This window comes from Apteryx rowi, unplaced genomic scaffold (assembly GCF_003343035.1).
Source record: "Apteryx rowi isolate R43461 unplaced genomic scaffold, aptRow1 scaffold_345, whole genome shotgun sequence".
Classification (NCBI taxonomy): domain Eukaryota; kingdom Metazoa; phylum Chordata; class Aves; order Apterygiformes; family Apterygidae; genus Apteryx; species Apteryx rowi.
Window position 1 is genome coordinate 483089 of NW_020449919.1, and position 5383 is coordinate 488471.

General features: G+C 45.5%; 1 protein-coding gene across 9 annotated transcripts in view; it reads left to right on the top strand.

Annotated features, from left to right (window-relative positions):
* The first annotated feature begins 5241 nt into the window (after nucleotides 1–5241).
* FAM172A (family with sequence similarity 172 member A) overlaps nucleotides 5242–5383 on the top strand; it is a 302076-nt gene continuing 301934 nt past the window's right edge. For 5 of the 9 annotated variants that reach the window (XM_026072629.1, XM_026072623.1, XM_026072622.1 and 2 more), the window contains exon 1: nucleotides 5243–5374. The gene's annotated coding sequence lies outside the window, so the exon portion shown is untranslated. Of the gene's footprint in view, nucleotides 5375–5383 lie in introns of all 9 variants that reach the window. The other 4 variants (XM_026072631.1, XM_026072624.1, XM_026072625.1 and 1 more) reach the window with 1 other exon arrangement.

Genomic DNA, 5383 nt, shown 5'->3' on the forward strand with positions numbered 1-5383 from the left:
TGCTCAGGGTAACCTTTTATTATCCAGTTAGTGTCTTTCTTGAAAGTCTCCAGATCTTGTTCTAGACTTTGGGTTTTTTTTTCCTCTGTGCTGTTTTCAGTGCAGTCTCTCCACTATTTCAAATGATTATCAGTTGACAATTTTTCTCTTTGAAACTCCCTCTCTTTCAAATTAAATTTCCTAATTGTTTCATGGGTAAGGTACAAAGCATCTGTCCTTTGTTTTATTATGTACATTTTGGGAGGGAAAAACAAAAGCTGGGGAACAGAAAGGACTCCTTTAGGGATCAAGTCCAGGCAACGCACAATAGATGTCCAGTTCATACTAGAGATGAGAGAAATGATTCACTGCTGCAGATACTTGACAGTCTGTCTGTTGGCTTAACCATCATGGCAAAACACAGAAATCAGGTCTCAGGAGGTATGAGACCTGTTTGAGACCTCTTTCCTCCTCCTCTGCCCTAACTGATGAGTTTATAGCAAAGGTTTATTGTTGTTCTCCCTGTGCATTACTTACTTTCACAGAATCACAGAATCGCTGAGGTTGGAAGGGACCTCTGGAGATCATCTAGTCCAACCCCCCTGCTCAAGCAGGGTCACCTAGAGCACGTTGCACAGGATTGCATCCAGGCGCGTTTTGAATATCTCCAGAGAAGGAGACTCCACCACCTCTCGGGGCAACCTGTTCCAGTGCTCTGTCACCCTCACAGTGAAAAAGTTTTTCCTCATGTTCAGATGGAACTGTCTGTGTTTCAGTTTGTGCCCGTTGCCTCRCGTCCTGTCGCTCGGCACCACTGAAAAGAGTCTGGTCCCATCCTCTCGACACCCTCCCTTCAGATACTTGTACACATTGATAAGATCTCCTCTCAGCCTTCTCTTCTCCAAGCTAAACAGGCCCAGCTCTCTCAGCCTTTCCTCATAAGAGAGATGCTCCAGTCCCCTAATCATCTTTGTGGCCCTTCGCTGGACTTGCTCCAGTAGTGCCACATCCCTCTTGTACTGGGGAGCCCAGAACTGGACGCAGTACTCCAGATATGGCCTCACCAGGGCTGAGTAGAGGGGGAGAATCACCTCCCTCGACCTGCTGGAAACTCTCTTCCTGATGCAGCCCAGGATACCATTGGCCTTCTTGGCCACCAGGGCACATTGCTGCCTCATGCTTAACTTGGTGTCCACCAGCACTCCCAGGTCCTTCTCCGCAGAGCTCCTTTCCAGCAGGTCAGCCCCCAACCTGTACTGGTGCATGGGGTTATTCCTCCCCAGGTGCAGGACCCTGCACTTCCCTTTGTTGAACTTCATGAGGTTCCTCTCTGCCCACCTCTCCAGCCTGTCCAGGTCTCTCTGAATGGCAGCACAGCCCTCTGGTGTATCGGCCACTCCTCCCAGTTTTGTATCATCGGCAAACTTGCTGAGGGTGCACTCTGTGCCTTCATCCAGGTCATTGATGAAGAAGTTGAACAAGACTGGACCCAGTACTGACCCCTGGGGGACACTGCGAGCTACAGGCCTCCAACTAGACTCTGTGCCACTGATCACAACCCTCTGAGCTCTGCCATTCAGCCAGTTCTCAATCCACCTCACTGTCCACTCATCTAACCCACACTTCCTGAGCTTGTCTATGAGGATGCTATGGGAGACTTTATACTATTAAATTTCATCCCATTTCTATCATTCTAGTCAAGATTATTACTGGTAATACCTTTTGATTTAGTGTCATCTGCAAAATTCACAGGTGCATGTCAAATTCTTATCTCTGTCTATCTCATTAATGAATATTTTGCACATACCATGTTCAAAAGCTAATCACAGCCACTAAAGAATGCTTCTGCTAATCTATCTCCCACCTGATAACTGCCTTTCAGCTTAGGCTTTTGTAGTCTCCTCTTTAGCCAACTTCACATCTACCTTACAATTCTGGCCTGAATTATCATCATCCCCACCTGCAGTAATACTCCCCTGTGGGGAACTGTAGCAAATTCTTTACTTCAGTTTAGATATATTATTGTATTGAATCACTCTTGTGTAAGAGATTGTGATCGTAACAACACTGTGACTTACCGCACTTTCTGTTTTGATCTATGTGCACAAGTATTCTTTCAACACCCGCTCTAACGCTGCACAGCAGAGTTCAGCCCAACTGGTCTGCAGCAGTCTGAGGGGAGTAATCTATCTTGGATATGAGCTGGTGCAATCCAGTTCATTTAGAAAGAATTTATACAAAGGAGGATGTTCCTTCTCTGCAGTTTGAGCCTCCTCGTGATGCCTATGCTCCCTTTATAGTCAGGGAACAGAGACAGGCTATCCAGATTTAAAGAACAATGTAACAAATGCTGAATTCACCCATCGGTTTTAACTACGTCTGTAACTTTCTATAGATCTGAGACACCCTGGCGGCCATTAACAACATGCTTTGCAATATAGTCTTAATTACATGACCACATACTCTTTTTCCAAGGGACCTTTGTTTCATCCAGCACATGGGATGAATAACGCTCACTTAATAAGCAGCCATTCAATGTCTTGTTTTCTCCTTATTGTTCTAAGCGCAGCTCCATGTACCAGACACTGGTAAAACCCCAGTTTTGGAAGATGTTTTATGGCACTTATTTCTATTGCATCTGAGTGTTTCGCAAACTTTAATTTACCTTCACAGAATCCACATGAAGTAAATAATGTTTTTGCTTAAATTGGGAACTGAAATTAAGGCCAAACAGTTCTAATAATTTTGGATGTCCTATCCAAAATAATGTAGACTTTTAATGCATGTGATGTTCTATAGCACCTCATATATTCAAATCACAGCTTCCATTGATTTCAGATGTAACTATGAATGCTCAATATTTCTGAAGTCTGAACTCGAGAACCTTACTGGGCATTCACCATTTTGGTGTATGCAATTAATAAACATGTCTAAAATTTTTGGCTTAAGTAACATATCTATAGTGATTTTAGAATGCTATAGTGGGAAGGACACAATAAACTGAAGAAAAAAAGAGACACAGTTTTTGGAAGAATGACAAAATAAAAAAGAGAGAATAAAAACACTCAGTTTCTTTAGGTATCACATAAAATACTGTATCCAGATTAGTATCTTTACTAGTATTAACCTTTTGCAGGTATTACTGTAGATCATAGAAGGTCACACAGGGACCAGAACTCCATCGTGCTAGATGCAAACACAAAATAAAAAGAAAAATCCCAACTTCCAACAAATAAATATTTGCCATTCACTACCTATGTTTCCTCTTCACTGCTAGCTGATATTTGGGATTTTGGGGTCAGTCTTCTAATCAAACTTGGATACCTCTTACGACCTGCTACCTCTTTGTAACGTGAAGAGCTTGAAATCTATGGTCGCTAGTTCTCTGCTGGTCAAACAGCCCAAACACCTCACCCAACCCTCCCCCCCCAAAAAAAAAAAAAAGAAAAACACACCTCTCTGCCTTGTTTTGGTAAACTTTTCCTCCTTGAATCGCTCCTGGGATCTGCAATCATAAAGGGCTGTATCAACATCACAAACAGGGCTTTAATAAACATTTTTTAGCTGTATTGCTTGTGCAAGCAGCCCCTTAAACTTGTTGTTTTACTGGTACATTTTTGTTGCTGTTTGCGTTGGGGGTTTTGGGGGGGGGTGAGGGATGCAGGAAATGAAGTTTGATGGAGAAACAGATTAAGAAACTGATCCAAATTTAAAATAACACAACAAAAAACAATAACTGTTTTGAATTTGAGTGAGTCCTAATCTGCTTCCCTTTGCAAAGCCAGAACAGCAGTACTCTCAAAGTGAGGCAATGGCATAAACTTAGGAGTGAGAGGGTAGCGACAGCTTACATCGTTGCAGTTACCAAAAACGTTCATTAAAACATTCCTGTGATGTGTCGTGCCGCCCTACCCCGATCTTCCACTCTGCTACAGATAATGAAGAGAGCTGATGAGCTAAACCTCAGCCACAGCAGTGTTGCAAGACATCCCTAATGTCTCATTAAAAGACAAACATTGAGGTTCTTCTTTTTTCTAACGTAGGAAATACAGGGGAAAATACTGTCTCAATACACCCAAAGGCTTAACTCAAAATATCAAACATAATTTGTAAGATGTAAATAGACAAGTTCTCCAAATCATTATAATATCTGCTGCATTGAAGATGAAAATGGTTTTCTCGTATTCCCTCCTTGGGGTGCTAGAGAAAGTCACTGAGAGCACAGCATTCAGGCGCCCTGCTTTCATTTATAGCAGGTGGAGCAGCCRAGAGCAACCTGCACATGAGAAATACTGTATCTTCTGCGGTGCAAACCCAGCTGCGGCCCTGGCACCGGTCTCTCCTGGCATGACTAGAAGCTAAGGGGGGGACATTTCCATTGCACGCCGGGGACGCTGCACACCCGGGTTGTCCTGAGGACTACGACAAGCTCCGAACTTTCCTGTCTATCCACAGGGCCTTCAGAGATGAAAATCTCCACCAAACATCTGCATAATACACTTGTTTCAAAGGCTAGCAATTTGATCTAGTCTGCAAAGATTTCCAGTGGAGTATAAAACACGCCCCTGAAATGAAACTTTGTCCCCTTCATCTGTCAGACAACGGATGCTGGATCACGGTTGCTAGCATTTTTTTTTAGAGTAGGCCAGTGCAAGGCTCAGTCCTCATGGCTGAAAATGGCTGAAATGTCTGGCATTAAAAATTTTAACAGATAGTTTTGACAAACTCCTGAGTCACCAAAATGGAAACTTATAAAGTGAATGGAAAATTGTAACTTTCCAGATCGACCAGGCCAAAGCATAATTTGAATTAAAAAAAAAAGGGGGGTTTAAACACTGTATACAGTGTGTATCTAAATGCAAGATCCACACCAGCAAAGCTCAGTTCAGCAAGCCGAGAGCTCGCACACTGCTCCTCCTCAACCGGTTGCTTCCCCGGGGGAAGAGAAAAAGCCCAGTCTTATTGCACGGCTTCTTCCAACTGCACGGAAGGGCATTTTTTTTATTGAACATCCCTTTTTCTGGAGGAAGTCTCCATTTCCAGCACCCCACAAAACACGCTGGGCTTTGGCACAGACAAAGACGTGCCAAGGTTCAGCTCCCTTCCGGCTGGCGGCGGAGCGGCGGCGGCCCCAGCCGTTACCTGCCTCCCGCCTCCCGCCTCCCGCCTCCCGCTTCTTCCGCCGCCGCCGCCGCCGCCCCTGCCCCTCCCCGGGGAGCCGCCCCGCTTCCGGGTTCCCCGCCGCGTCCCGGGCGCTGACGTCACGGCCCGCAGACCCCGGAAGTGGACGTGGAGGGGGCGGGCGGCGCCGCTCGCCGGGAGAGGAGCGGGAGCGGCTGCGCGTTTCCCGGTAACGGCGCCTCGCCCCGCCCTGCCCGCCGGCGAGGGGCGCCAGGTACGTGCC